This window comes from Pelophylax lessonae (assembly GCF_965119305.1).
Source record: "Pelophylax lessonae genome assembly, chromosome: 4".
In the NCBI taxonomy this organism is placed as follows: domain Eukaryota; kingdom Metazoa; phylum Chordata; class Amphibia; order Anura; family Ranidae; genus Pelophylax; species Pelophylax lessonae.
Window position 1 is genome coordinate 199462302 of NC_138771.1, and position 16018 is coordinate 199478319.

Consider the following 16018-nt stretch of genomic DNA (forward strand, 5'->3'; position numbering starts at 1 on the left):
TTGATCACCTCTGTGATTTTTATTTTTTGTGCTTTAAACAAAAATAGAACGACAACTCTGAAAAAAAAAACAATATTTTTCCACATTCTGATATATAATATTCCCAAATTTTTTTAAAAAAATCTAAATTTCTTAACATTTTAGGCCAATTTGTTGTCTGCTACATATTTTTGGTGTAAACAATTGCAATAAGCGTATTTTGATTGGTGTGCGCAAAAGTTATCGCATCTACAAACTACGGGAAAGATTTATGTCATTTTTTTTTTTTTTTTTTTTTTTTTTTTTTACTAGTAATGGCGGCGATCTGCGATTTTTAGCGGGACCCCGAACTGAAATTTTTGACACTTTTGGGGGGACCAGTGATATTGCTACAGTAATCAGTGCTAAAAATATGCACTGTTACTGTAATAATGACACTGGCAGGGAAGGGGTTAACACAGTGGGTGATCAAGGGGTTAAATGTGTACCTAGGGGTGTGATTCTAACTGTATGAGGGCGGGGCTTATTGAATGACCATAGAGACCTGTGATCCTATACAGAAGGATCTCAGGCACTCTGTGATCACTCCAGAGAGAAGAACGATCAACTGTGTTTACAACAGCTGACCGTTCTTCTCTCTCAGCGGGGAATGATCGCGGTGTCAGGCGGCAGTCGGAGCCGCCTTCCCCGTGCATCGGAGTCCCCACTGCCGAGTGGGGGTGGGAGCTCGCCCCTCAGCTGTAAGCACGCGACCGATGTAGGTCTCTGTTGGTTCGTGCAGGAGGGGCTGCCTGCTGCAGTAAATCGGGGGCGGGCGGTCCGAAACTAGTTAAAAAGTTAGTCTATTTCAGTAATTCAATTCAAAAAGTGAAGATTGTGAAGATTGGTGAAGGTGGTGAAGATTTTGATCATTTGGACTTTGTGGACTGTTATTGGTCTTTGAACCTTTATTAGTTTTCTATTTCTTGATCGGATCACGTTCATTCACTGGTTTATTGTTTTTCGATACACAGTCATGCAAATTTTCATTGTAATTTTGTTGTGATTTATTGTATATGTGCTAGTATGTTAATTCATTTCAGCACTCTTGTTTAGCGCACCTATTTTTTCAACATATATTAACCACTTAAGCCCCGGAGGATTTGGCTGCTCAAAGACCAGGCCCTATTTTGCGTTTCGGCACTGCGTGACTTTAACGGACAATTGCGCGGTCATGCAACACTCTAACCAAACAAAATTAACATCTTTTTTTTCCCACAAACAGAGCTTTCTTTTGGTGGTATTTGATCACCTGTGCGATTTTTGCGACAATTTTGAAAAAATAACAATATTTTTCAATTTTTATAATATGAAATTCCCCCCAAAAAATGTAAAAATCTAAATGTTTTAACATTTTAGCCCAATTTGTTTTCTGCTACATATTTTTGGTAAAAAAAATCGCAATAAGCGTATTTTTATTGGTTTGCGCAAAAGTTATTGCGTTTACTAACTACGGAAAAGATTTATGTAATTTTTATTGTTTTTTTTTTAACTAGTAATGGCGGCGATCTGCAATTTTTTTTGCGGGACTGCGACATTTCGGCGGACAGATCGGACCCTTGACTGACATTTTTTACACTTTTGGGGGTTCCAGTGACATTACTACAGTAATCAGTGCTATAAATAAAAAAGCACTGTTACTGTAAAAATGACACTGGCAGGGAAGGGGTTAACTTTATTGGTGGTGATCAGTGGGTTAAATGTATCCCTAGGGGCGTGATTCTAACTGTCAAGGGGCATGGCATGTTAGATCATAACAGAGACATACGATCCTACGGAGCAGGATCGCATTGCCTCTGTCATGATCTAAGGGAGAATGACAGATGGCTGTGTTTACATCAGCCGTCTGCCTTTCTCCCTCTCCTGAGGGAGATCGCGAGTGGCCGGCGGACATCGCGTGGTGATGCCTGTAAACAAACGGGGGCGGCGGCGCGCGCTCGCCCCCTACAGGCTCCTGGGCGAGCGACGTAGTACTACATTGGTTTGCCCAGGAGCGGCTTGCTGCCGCAGTAAATATACTGATGGCGGTCGGCAAGTGGTTAAAAACCCAAAATTCTGTATCTCAGAAAATTAGAATATTGCATAAGATCAATAAAAAAAGGATTTTTAATACAGAAATGTTGGCTTAATAAAAAGTATGTCCATGTACAGTATAGTATGCACTATACCAAAACTTGGTCAGGGCTCCCTTTTTCATAAATTACTGCATCAATGCGGCATGGCTTAGAGACGATCAGCCTGTGGCACTGCTAAAGGTGTTATGGAAGCCTAGGTTTCTTTCATATTGGCCTTCAGCTTGTCTGCATTGTTGGGTCTGGTGTCTCTAATCTTCCTCTTGACAATACCCCACAGATTCTCTATGGGTTTAGGTCAGGCAAGATTGCTGGCCAATCAAGCACAGTGATACCATGATAATTAAACCAGGTATTGGTACTTTTGGCAGTGTGGGCAGGTGCCAAGTCCTGCTGGATAATGAAATCAGCATCTCCATAAAGCTGATCAGCAGAGGGAAGCATGAAGTGTTCTAGAATTTCCTGATAGAGGGCTGCATTGACTTTGAACTTGACAAAACACAGTGGACCAACACCAGCAGACGACATGGCTCCCCAAATTATCACTGTCTGTGGAAACTTCACACTTGACCTCATGCAACTTGGATTCTGTGACTCTCCCTGCAGACTCTGGGGCCTTGAGTTATAAATGAAATGCAACATTTTCCAGTACATACTAAGGCAGTTCAGAAAGCTAACATTTCTTTATTGAAAATCCTTTTTTTTTATTGGTTGTATGTAATATTCTAATTCTCTGAGATACTTAATATTGGGTTTTCACTAGCTATAAGCCATAATCATCGAAAAAAAAAAAAGAAAAAAAGAAGGCTTGAAATATATCACTGTGTGTAACACATCTATATACTGTAAAATATATGAGTTTCACTTTTTGAATTAAATTACTGAAATAAATGAACTTTTTGAAAATATTCTGATATTTTGAGATGCACCTGTGCAGGCCAGGGGAGGTGGTTGGAGGTAGAGCAAGATTAAAGATGAGGAAGAACTGAAGAGAATGGGAAGAAGGTTGGCGGGGGGGCTGAAGTGTGCGTGAGGGGTAGGTGTATGGGAATGAAGTAGAGAGTGTAGAGAGGGGGAAACACTGTCTCTGTTGGTAAGAATATGATACTTTTAATATTATAAATGTCCACATGGATTATAGTTTGGAAATCAGACTACAATTGAAGATTCACAGGTGTGCCCAGGGTTTACACACAATACAAATGTGCAGGACAGTTTCTTTCATTTGTAATTGTAGAGAAAAGTACAGTGCCAGATGATAAAACACTGAAACGTATATCAAAGGAACAGCAATAAAACTCCTTAGAACTCGGTACCTAGGAGGCCAGATTGGCCACTCAGCATACACCCATTATCATGGGGTCCAACGCTCTACAGCCAGTAGACCCATGAACCATGCATCTACCATTCAATATGAGTTATAATTTGTTCTGCATCATATTCCAGGAGATGACTGGGGGTCTTTCCAGTTATCTATAGATGGGCTGCATAGTAGACGTCCAGCCTGAGATGCCTGGCACTTTAACTAATGCCTGGGCCAACTGGTGGTTTCTTGGAGCAGGAGTATGGGTCCTGCTGTTTTTCCTGAGGTGGGATTGGGGTCAGCGCTGGGCAGAAGCGGAAGCTGTGGGGCTCAGCTGTTTTCCCTGACAGTTCCAAACAGTTTGGAATAAAGATCAGAGCTGTGTCAAAGAAGCAAATAGCTCCGGCAGTTGATTGGGGCTCTGTAAACTGACAGTCTTGCATTCTGACCTGAAAAAAGAAAGTACCATTTTATCTAAGAAGCTGCAACTGTGATTTTAAAAAACCTTCCCATAGACAATGTTAGACTGAATAGGTCATGCAGAAGGTGAATCATTTCCCAAATGAATTCCATGGGCCCATCGTAAGATCTTGTTTTTGATCATGTGATAGTGTACTCTGAGAGTACATCTTTGGGGAGATGGCTTGAGCTTTGATGACCCCCGCCTCCCAATTTAGGAAGAGGTGGTAGCCAGGGGTCGTGGGGTCTTCCTGACCTATCCAAGCTAGCGGATGATTCAAGTGCTTTCTTTGGCATTAAGAGTAGTTCATAATGTGGATCAACATAATAACTAGGTATTCTCTAAGGAGTGCAAACCTGGTTGTCAGGTTAAAACCTTTTAATGCTGCATAATAGCAGTTGTACATATGCAGAAATAGGCAAAGATAATGCACAGCAATGGTGTTCTGTTCAGGACAGTATGTCACAATAAAGTTACACCTAAAAGAATAGACCTAACCATCATGACGAGAATTAGGTGATGATTTAATGACTTTGTGGTCTGTGTGTGATGAAGACAATTTATTTCTACCAGCAAGTGATACACCCCTTAAGGACAGGTTTCACAGCTAATAGATCTTGGTGTCCAACAAATAATGCTTTAAAGCCAATGTGAACCTTTTTAAAAAGAGCCTATATTTAAGCAAAATGGTACTCAATAATTTGTATGGCCCCCACGTGCTTGTATGCATGCCTGACAACGTCTCCTAATGAGATGACGGATGGTGTCCTGGGGTATTTGCTCCCAGATCTGGACCAGGGCATCACTGAGCTCCTAAACAGACTGAGGTGCAACCTGGCGGCATCAGATGGGCTGAAACATAACGTCCCAGAGGTGTTCTATTGGATTTAGGTCAGGCGAGCGTAGGGGGCCATTCAATGGTATCAATTCTTTCATCCTCCAGGAACTGGCTGCATACTCTTGCCACATAAGGCCGGGCATTGTCGTGCACCAGAAGGAACCCAGGACCCACTGCACCAGCCTAGGGTTTGACAATGGGTCCAAGGATTTCATCCCAATTCCTAATGGCAGTCAGGGTGTCATTGTCTAGCCTGTAGAGGTCGTTGTGTCCCACCGTTGATATGCCTCCCCAGACCATCAATGACCCACCACCAAACCATCATGCTGAACGATGTTACAGGTAGCATAACATTCTCCATGGCTTCTCCAGACCCTTTTATGTCTGTCACATGTGCTCAGGATGAACTTGCTCTCATTTGTGAAACGCACAGGGCACCAGTGGCGGACCTGCCAATTCTGGTGTTCAAAGGCAAATGCCAATCAAGCTCCATGGTGCTGAGCAGTGAGCATAGGCCCACTAGAGGACATCAAACCCTTAGGCCACCATCATGAAGTCTGTTTCTGATTGTTTGGTCAGAGACATTCACACCAGTGAACTGCTAGAGGTCATTTTGTAGGGCTCTGGCAGTGCTCATACTGTTCCTCTGTGCACAAAGGAGCAGTTAATTTACTAGGCTCAGACGGAATTGTACCATTGACAGCGATTTTTTCAAACAATCTAAGGTCCTTAAAAGAGATTTATAGCCAAGGGTTACAAGTCGACTGACTTAGAAGTGGAGATTAATAGGGTATCTAGACTGGATAGGATGTCATTACTATCCGATTCCCCTAAGAGATCTGGTAATTCCGACTTTGCTAAGTGGTCATTTTTTACTGAATTTTTCATACAACATAAATTGATTAAAAATATAATCTGCAAACATTGGGATATACTCAAAAACTATTGAGTTTTAGGCCCTGTTCTTCCAGATCAAGCATTGGTGAACTTTAGAGGGGCTCCATCTTTGAAGGGCCAATTAGCCCCTAACGTGATCGATCCACCAGTTAAGCCCACATTTTTTTCATGATTTAGTGGGTTTTTTCCCATGCAGAAGGTGTAACGTTTGTAAGTGGAATTGTGATCGTGGGAGGAAACGTCTATAATTTCAGTCAACGATCACTAGCTTCTTTTTTCACTTTAAATTTTTTTCTACTTGTATAACGACACATGTAGTCTACTTGATCACATGTCCCTGTAAAAAACAATATGTCGGATGCACCATTAGATCTTTTTCTGTCAGAGTGAATGAACACATCACCAACATCCTGAAGGGCAAAACTAATCATAGTGTCCCTAAGCACTACTTGTTTCATCATAATAAGGACCCAAAGGGAACATTATTTCAAATTATTGATCGGTTCATAGCCCCTTGGAGAGGTGGTTCCAGTAAACGTGGGGTCTCACGTTTAGAGACTTACTGGATTTACACCTTGCAATCCTATACTCTGTATGGGCTCAACATGGAGTGGGACATCAATGCTTTCATTAATGCTTCGTGATTGATATTTTTGCATTGGGCTCCCCATTCTTTTACTCCATGTTGGGCTAATTTCTGATACCCTGTTATTATCTATATTATTTATGCTTGCCGATTTGTTTTTATAGATTCGCTATGTGTTTTTTTCACATGTTCGTGGAGGTTATGTGTCTTATGACCATTAGTTTAGTTTCACTCCCCGAATGGCTGGATTTTGTTCCCAATGTTTAACATCACATTTCACAGTTCTCATTCCTCTATTCATATGCATTTTAACCTAATTGAATTCATTTCATTTTTTTTATTAATATATCCACTTCAAGATTATTTTTAGATTGGATTGGTTTTTATTTGGTTAATTGATATTTGTATTTATTTACAAAATCAATTCACCTGTGATTGGAACTGATTCAAGCTTTGTTTATATATGGTCTTCCAACTGATGCTATGTAATAGGCTTGATGTGATATATTCATCCCATAGCAATCTGCATGGATGTTTACTATCAACCTCTCTAGTTTCTGCTAGTGGTGGCGGCGTCTATGTATTGCTGTGGTTGTCACGGCTACGTTTCCGCGCTTTTGGTTTCAGAGGGGGCGAGGATAGCTCTGTGTGGCAGAGTGTGCTAGTTTGGCATCCGATGATCCAGACATACTGGGGGACATTTATGGTGATATCCAGTCTGTATGACCCACTTACTATATGGTAATCTGGGTTCATACCCTCCGGTGAGCGCATTCATGTTTACTTTGCTGGTGTGGGGATCTTTCCAGTCTACTGTCACCCTATGAATTTGGATGCTTCACTCTCACTTGGGACTCATTTTTATGAACTTTTGTTTTTATTACTTTCACCTTATATGCACTTTATTGTGTCATATTCAAATTTTTCAGCGCTGCACTATATAAATTTTTTCTTACTTTTAGTTACCGGTCCTGCTGATGGATTAAGGTCCTTCTACGGCCCCATCCAGCTCTCCTAGAGTAACTGCCTGTCTCCTGGAATCTCCTCCATGCTGTTGAGACTGTGCTGGGAGACAGAGCAAACCTTTTTGCAATGGCATGTATTGATGTACCATCCTGGAGGAGTTGGACTGCCTGTGCAACCTCTATCGGGTCCAGGTATTGCCTCATGCTATCAGTAGTGACACTGACCCTAGCTAAAGGCAAAACTAGAGAAAAACAGTCAGAAAACATGAGAAGGGAAAAACCCTACCAACCTCCTCCGCTACTTAACTAACCAAATCAATATCCCAGGAGTTTAATTGACTTGGTGCTATACTCTGATTAAAAAGTGTTCCTTTCATTTTTTTGAGCAGTGTATGTATGTAGCACTACTCCCTTGGGAGCTGCTGGTTACAGGTTCCCCTGGGTTACCATTAGCAACAACATGACAGTTTGACATTTTCAGAAGTGTTTTAGCTCAGACTGGAAACAGTCCAGTAGCTTTGGCTTTTGTGTTTTTATTTGGAACTTAGATAGGAGAAGGGAATGGGTGGGATTCTCCAACTTTATACAACTATGCACAATTGGATAGGGTTTTAAGGGCCCAAATGAGATGGTCAAAATATATGATGCAAACGGAAATAAAGTTAAAAATACATATTTATTGATAGATTTTGTTCACATAAAAAAGCATGCATAAACATGCTATGAAGACATGCATACATATAACATCTACATATAATGAATTTAAAATTGAGAACACAAAATTGGTAACCGGATGGTATAACTGGATGGTGTAACCGGATGGTGGGGTCTCAGTCAGAAAAGATGGACATGGTCCCTGTGCATCCAACGCGTTTCGCTTGACTTCGCTTCTTCAGGGCTACACCATCCGGTTATACCATCTGGTTACCTATTTTGTGTTCTCAATTTTAAATTCATTATATGTAGATGTTATATGTATGCATGTCTTCATAGCATGTTTATGCATGCTTATTTATGTGAACAGAATCTATCAATAAATATGTATTTTTAACTTTATTTCCGTGTTGCATCATATATTTTGACCATCTCATTTGGGCCCTTAAAACCCCATCTTTTTTCTTTATTTTTTTATGGTTTTGTACTACATAGGGGTGTGGCCCATTTTCCTTCATATGCACAATTAGCTTGGACGACTTAAAAATGCTGAGTAACGCTAGTCACGGCTAGGCCGCTGCTTCACTTTGCCCTTAGCTGTGAAGTATAAGTGAATGAGCTTTCTGAGGTAATCTGTACCGTACTGCTGAACAACTTCAGGGCCCTTCCTAGCACCCCCTTTGTTCCTAATCTTCAGGGTCAACTACACAGCACCCCCTTTACTGATACACTTCATGTGTGAGCTAGCTCCTTGATCCCCTGACTTCTTTGGAGTGGTCCCCTCTCTCAGGCAGACCCTTAGGCAAATCATCTGGTACTCACTATACTGTTTTTCCCACAAGACTCTGCCAGCAGCTCCACTTGTCAGCACTCTGGATCCTTTTGCAGCTCACCTCCACAACTGGGTCACTAGGCTGACCGCCTGAACCACCTTCCTCACACCTGAATGTGGAGAGACAGCCTTCCTCCTCCTGGGACTTTGCTCCCGCCAAAAGACGCCCTGTCGCATGCTCCCTCCAGATTTATTGCCAATCCCAGGATGCATTGCAGCAATGCCCACCCACTGAGACAGCCATAAACCCTGATGTGCTACTGGTTAGGTTTCCTCCACTGTCCAACACGCTCCCTGATTGGACACAGTGGGGACACTCCCCCAGACCCAGTAAATCACACCTGGAAACATGTGACAGGCAAAACTAACAGATCTGGTTCCCCTGATAAGCAGAAGGAACCACTTCATGCTTTTTATTAGCACCTACCTAGGAGGGTGCTACATGTGTGTATATATGTATATATATATATATATATATATATATATATATATAACTCCAACCAAAATATTTTATTTTGTTTTGGATGCTTTCTGTTAAAGGATTTTCCCCATCACTTCTTGTCAAAGCAGTAAGAAATCTACATGGAGACACAGACAAAAAAACATTTTTAGCAAAGTGGGTATGGTTAGACCTTTTGACAATGTCTGTACAGCTCAGGGGCGTAACTCCAGGGGTTGCAGGGGTTGCAATCGCAACCGGGCCCCATGCTCCAGGGGGCCTGTGCTGCTCCCCTGTACACCTGGATAGGAGGGGCAGCGGAGCAGCATGTAGAGAAATCACTGTCCTCCTTTTCCTCCTGTAGCTGCAGGCCTCAAGATGGAAGGAAAGGGGCCCACTGCAGAATTTGTGAAAGGGTCCCGTTGCGGGACTGTAATAAAGGGCCCCGCAACGTGAGTAAAGGACCCCAGGATCAGTGGGAAGAGCCCCCATCTTGAAGGAAAGGGCCCCCTTCATGGTTTCTTGCACCGGGCCCTGAAGGTTCTAGTTACGCCTCTGGTACAGCTGTCTGTTCCTTCCTGTCCAGGTCACAACCATGCTGCCCATTACTTTTTAATGGGTACATAGACAGAAAGTGAGGGAAAAAAACCCTAAATTAGGACACTGATAAAAACAAAAACCTGACAATAATTTGAAAGGGTAAGTTAACCTTTGTAAAAAAAAAATAAAATAAATGCACATCTTTTTGCAGGTAAAAAAAAAGGGCATTTATTATTTTTTATATTAGGAGCCTGCAAAGCATTTCAGATCGCGGGGGCAATGCAGACTGTCTGTGCAAGTTGTCTGCTCGTACCTCGTATGTGTATGAATGCCAGAAAGTGAAGAAGCATTGAACTACTTAGAGCGCTCAACAGCGCCCTGGTATTTGAGAACTTCAAGCCAATAGCCACAAAGGCTGATGGTACTTGTATTTCATTCATTTACAGAACAAAACTGAATGAATGACGCAGCCATTTTTTTTAAAAATGTGACAGCGATTTCGGGGAGAAGATCCCAGGCTCACTGTCACTGTAAGAGACGCTCAGTGCGCGTGCCCAGGCACACGGGAAGCAATGTGCGAATGCGCATGCGCCAATGCGCGAACACGCCAATGCGCGGACGCGCGAACGTGCGTACGCAACGTGCGCACGCAATTGGCGCCAAAAGGCCTATTTATACCAGGCGGTGACAGGAGCACATTGCTGAGTGGTCTTTCAGCTTGTGTTCCTGTTTACCTGTGCCCTGACCTGCTTGTGGATTTCCCGTTATACCGACCCGGCTTGCCTTTTGACTCTCCTTGGATTCCTGCCTGCCTTGTGACCTCAGCCTGTGTTTGACCCTGCCTTGCCTTATGCCCTTGTACCTTGCTGCCAGACTGTGTACCGACTTCGGCTTGTATCCTGACTCCGCTTCTGCCTCACGTTCCTGTACCCGTGCTGTCCGGCTGTTGACAACCCCTTGGCTTGTGTTCCGATTTCGCTCCTGCCTTCTCATCCAGCATCACCGAGTTCCAGTTTCAGGTGTTCATCCGGTGATCCACAGCCATCAGTCTTCTGCCAAGACATCTCCTGCTATTCCGGCCCTCGTGCCACTCTGTGTCCTACACCGCCTGTCATCTCTATCAGGGGTGTTGGACAGGAGGTGCAAGAGAAGCCCCCTCTACAGCTTGGTCTCCACCAGGTACGTGGTAGTACCACTCAGCCAGATGTCGGAGACCGAGAGAGGGGCTTCACCTCTAGAGACAGTATGCCAGCAACTTGCTTCGCTTACCCAAGCAGTCAAATCCTTGCAAGAGGGTTACTTCCAATTAGAGGGTCGCATCCAATCCATGGCTTCTACCCCGGCAACCCCGGCACCTGGGTCCTCCGTGCCCGAACGGGCTCTATCTACACCTTCAGTGGTTTTGCCACCACCGGAACCTCGGGTACCTGCTCCAGAACGATTTTCGGGTAACCGACACAAATTCCGGGCTTTCAGGAATTCTTGTGAGCTATACTTTGCCCTGCAGCCACGGACTTTCTCACTTGAATCCACCAAGGTGGGGTTCGTAATCTCTCTACTTCTCGGAGAGCCGCAATCTTGGGCCCACCGTCTCCTGGAACAAAATGATATAGCCTTGAACACCATCTCATCATTCTTCGAAGCGATGGCGCAGCTTTATGACGACCCCCAGCGGTCTGTTACAGCCGAAGCAACCCTACATACACTACAACAAGGCCGCCGCCCTGCTGAGGACTATGTCGCTGAATTCCGCAGATGGGCTTCCGATACAGGCTGGAATGATGCAGCCTTACGGCATCAATTCCGTCTCGGCCTATCAGAGAGCCTTAAGGATGAACTTGCCAGAGTGGGTACGCCTGATTCTCTTGATGACCTTATTAGTCTTACTATCCAGCTTGACCGCAGGATCAGGGAGCGAAGAGTGGAAAGAGCTGGAAGTTCCAGACCTACCTGGATGTTGCCTCAAGTGCCGTCACCTCCGGCTTTTCGTCCACCTGTCGCTTTCCCCACAACCTCCAGTGTGGAGCCCATGCAACTCGGACTTTTACGTTCTCCACTAACCACTGAGGAGAGATTGCGAAGACGCCGGAACAACTTATGCCTCTATTGTGGGGAAGCCGGACATTACCTTCAGACCTGCCTGGTGCGGCCTAGTAAGTCTCAGTTTGCTTTTCCTTCTTACCTTGCAAACAGTTCTGGGAAGGATCTGTCCACTCACATTACTCTACCTCTCTCACTACAGATTCTCGGAAAGACCATCCAAGTCCCAGTCATTATTGACTCCGGCGCTTGCAGCTGTTTCATGGACAGTGACTTTGCTCAGCGTCATCAGATCCCTCTGCAAGCGAAAACCCGTCAGTTATCTATCCATCTAGCTGACGGATCCCATCTCAAGTCCGGGCCTATAACCCAAGAAACCTGCCCATTACTGGCTATCTCTAATAAAGGCCACCGAGAATACTTGTGCTTGGATATTATCCCATCTCCTCTGTTCCCTATCATTCTCGGTATCCCATGGCTACAAGCACACAATCCTCAGATAAACTGGAAGTCAGGAGAAGTGGCATTTCCATCCACCTATTGTCAACAAAACTGCTTCCAGCCCAGTCCGGGGAAACCTGCATCACTTTTGGGCCTGCAACCTGATCCCTCTGCATCCCAACTTGTGCCTGCAGCTTAACATGAGTTCTTGGAAGTCTTTGATAAACAGAAAGCAGACATCCTACCACCTCACCGGTCGTATGACTGCCCAATTGAACTTTTACCAGGTGCTGAAATACCGTTTGGGCGTATCTTCCCCCTCTCTGAACTAGAACTTGAGGCACTACGCCTTTACATTGACGAAAACCTGAAAAAAGGCTTCATCCGGCCCTCTACGTCCCCCGCAGGGGCTGGTATTTTCTTTGTTGAAAAGAAGGATCATTCTCTACGCCCCTGTGTTGATTATCGGGAGTTGAACAAGGTTACTGTCAAAAACAGATACCCCCTGCCCTTAGTTCCTGAACTTTTCCAACGTTTCAGGGCAGCCACGGTATTCACAAAACTTGACCTACGTGGAGCATACAACCTAGTACGGATCCGTGAGGGCGACGAGTGGAAGACCGCCTTTCGCACAAGATTCGGCCACTTCGAGTACCTTGTCATGCCCTTTGGATTGTGCAATGCTCCAGCTACTTTTCAGCATTTCGTAAACAATATTTTCAGAGACTTCCTTGATTTGTTTATGATTGTCTACCTTGACGATATTCTTATCTTTTCAGGTTCCATTGAAATGCACCGTGAACATGTCAAGAAGGTTCTCGGCCGCCTAAGAGACCATGGATTATACACAAAGGCTGAGAAATGCGAGTTCGAAAAGGAATCAATCCAATTCTTGGGACTCGTCATTTCCACTTCTGGGATCTCCATGGACCCCCAAAAGGTCAAATCGATCCTCGAATGGCCCACTCCCACAGACAGGAAGAGCACACAAAGGTTCATTGGCTTCGCTAATTTTTACCGCAAGTTTATCAAGAACTTCTCCGCCATTATGCTTCCAGTCACCCAGCTAACAAGGCAAGGCACCCGTTTCCAATGGACACCGGCAGCACAAGCTGCGTTTGACCAGTTGAAGATCCTATTCACTACTGCACCTATCTTACGACACCCAAATCCCGCTCTGCCCTATGTTCTCGAGGTGGATGCTTCAGAAAATGCCATAGGTGCCATCCTGTCACAGCGTTCAGGTACGAGATCTCTTCTTCATCCTGTTGCCTTCTTTTCCAGGAAACTCAGCCCAGCAGAAAGGAACTACGATGTTGGAGACCGGGAATTACTGGCCATCAAGGCGGCCTTGGAGGAATGGCGCTACCTATTAGAAGGAGCATCTCACCCTATCCTGATCTTTACCGACCACAAAAATCTGGAGTACCTCCGAACAGCTAAGAGACTGAAACCACGTCAAGCCAGGTGGGCACTGTTCTTTTCTCGTTTTACCTTCCATATCACCTACAGGCCAGGCTCCAAGAATGGCAAACCTGATGCACTTTCCCGCATGTACCCAGAGGACGAAGAGTGTCACCCAGTAGACACAATCCTGCCATCCCAAAGTTTTCTACTTTTGCAAGCGGATCTGTTAACGCAGCTGAAGCAGGTGTCCACAAGGGATGTTTTACCATCAGGTATGTGCCTTCAGGAACAAGAAGGTCTGTTTTTCTATAACCAAAAAGTGTTTGTACCTCCAGGTCTACGTGCCAAGATCCTCGGCCTGTGCCATGATCACCCCTTGGCAGGGCACTTTGGGATATCTAAAACGGTTGACCTGGTACAACGGTCCTTTTGGTGGCCTGGTCTGAGGTCCGACTGCCGTAATTATGTTAGCACCTGTACAATCTGCATCCGGAACAAGAATGACAAGGCCAAAGCCTGGGGTTTGCTAAGACCTTTGCCCATTCCCAAGAGGCCTTGGGAAATGATAAACATGGACTTTATCGTTGAGCTCCCTCCGCCTGAAGGATTCACGACCATCTTTGTGGTGGTCGACAGACTAACAAAGATGGCCCACTTTATCCCTATGTTGGGAACTCCCTCAGCAATGGAAACTGCCCTAACCTTCATAAAGGAAGTGGTTCGGCTCCACGGGGTTCCTAGTAATATCACTTCAGACCGAGGGGTGCAATTTACTTCGAGATTCTGGAGAGGCCTTTGCAAAACATTAAAAATTGACACGTACTTTTCCTCAGCTTATCACCCGCAAACAAACGGGCAAACGGAGCGTACAAACCAGACCCTGGAGCAGTACCTCCGGTGTTTTTCATCTTTCTCACAAGACGACTGGGCATCACTTTTACCCCTAGCAGAGTTTGCATATAATAACGCAGTGCATTCAGCCACGGGTCAAGCCCCGTTTTTTGCAAACTATGGGTACTTCCCAGCCTTTATGCCTGACGTAATACCTGATTCCTTGGTTCCCGCAGTCCAGGAAAAAGCTACATTTCTGCAAACCAACAACAAATTATTGCAAGATGCCATTGTCAGAGCACAACAAAAAATTTTTTGATAGGAAGAGGAGGGGAGATCTAAACCTCAGACCGGGAGACAAGGTTTGGTTATCCTCTATCAATCTAAAACTGTCATGTCCGTCTAAGAAACTGGGGCCTAGATATATCGGTCCATTCTCTATTAGGAGACAAATCAATCCTGCTGCCTATGAACTTTCACTCCCGGAAACATACAGAATTCACCCTGTTTTCCATGTATCCCTACTGAAGCCTACCAGACCCAATCCATTTCCTGACCGAGAGTCGGATCCACCTCCGCCTGAAACTATTGATGGCAACGAAGAATACGAGGTTGAAGCAATATTAGACTGTAGGAAAAGAGGAGGTACTGTCCAGTACCTAATTAAATGGAAGGGCTATGGCCCGGAAGAAAATTCTTGGGAACCAGAAGCCAACCTCCATGCTACGGATCTAATTCAAACCTTTTTTCAGCTTCATCCTGAGAAGATGTTGCAGATGGGCATCCGGAGGCCGCCCATTGGGGGGGGGCAATGTAAGAGACGCTCAGTGCGCGTGCCCAGGCACACGGGAAGCAATGTGCGAATGCGCATGCGCCAATGCGCGAACACGCCAATGCGCGAACGTGCGTACGCAACGTGCGCACGCAATTGGCGCCAAAAGGCCTATTTATACCAGGCGGTGACAGGAGCACATTGCTGAGTGGTCTTTCAGCTTGTGTTCCTGTTTACCTGTGCCCTGACCTGCTTGTGGATTTCCCGTTATACCGACCCGGCTTGCCTTTTGACTCTCCTTGGATTCCTGCCTGCCTTGTGACCTCAGCCTGTGTTTGACCCTGCCTTGCCTTATGCCCTTGTACCTTGCTGCCAGACTGTGTACCGACTTCGGCTTGTATCCTGACTCCGCTTCTGCCTCACGTTCCTGTACCCGTGCTGTCCGGCTGTTGACAACCCCTTGGCTTGTGTTCCGATTTCGCTCCTGCCTTCTCATCCAGCATCACCGAGTTCCAGTTTCAGGTGTTCATCCGGTGATCCACAGCCATCAGTCTTCTGCCAAGACATCTCCTGCTATTCCGGCCCTCGTGCCACTCTGTGTCCTACACCGCCTGTCATCTCTATCAGGGGTGTTGGACAGGAGGTGCAAGAGAAGCCCCCTCTACAGCTTGGTCTCCACCAGGTACGTGATAGTCACTAGAATCTGCAGGTTGGTGAATGGCTGCAGGAGTGGGAGTATGTTACATGTTCCACCCTTAAAACGTATCCTTTAAATGTTCTCTGTACGATTCAAAACTTGAAAAAATTAGTTATATGTTATGTTTGAAGAATACAAAAGTCTCCTACAGGTGATCAGAAAGCGCTTAAATATTTTGTTCAAATGGCCATAATCAGTGCATGAACACTGACTACCATCTTTCTTG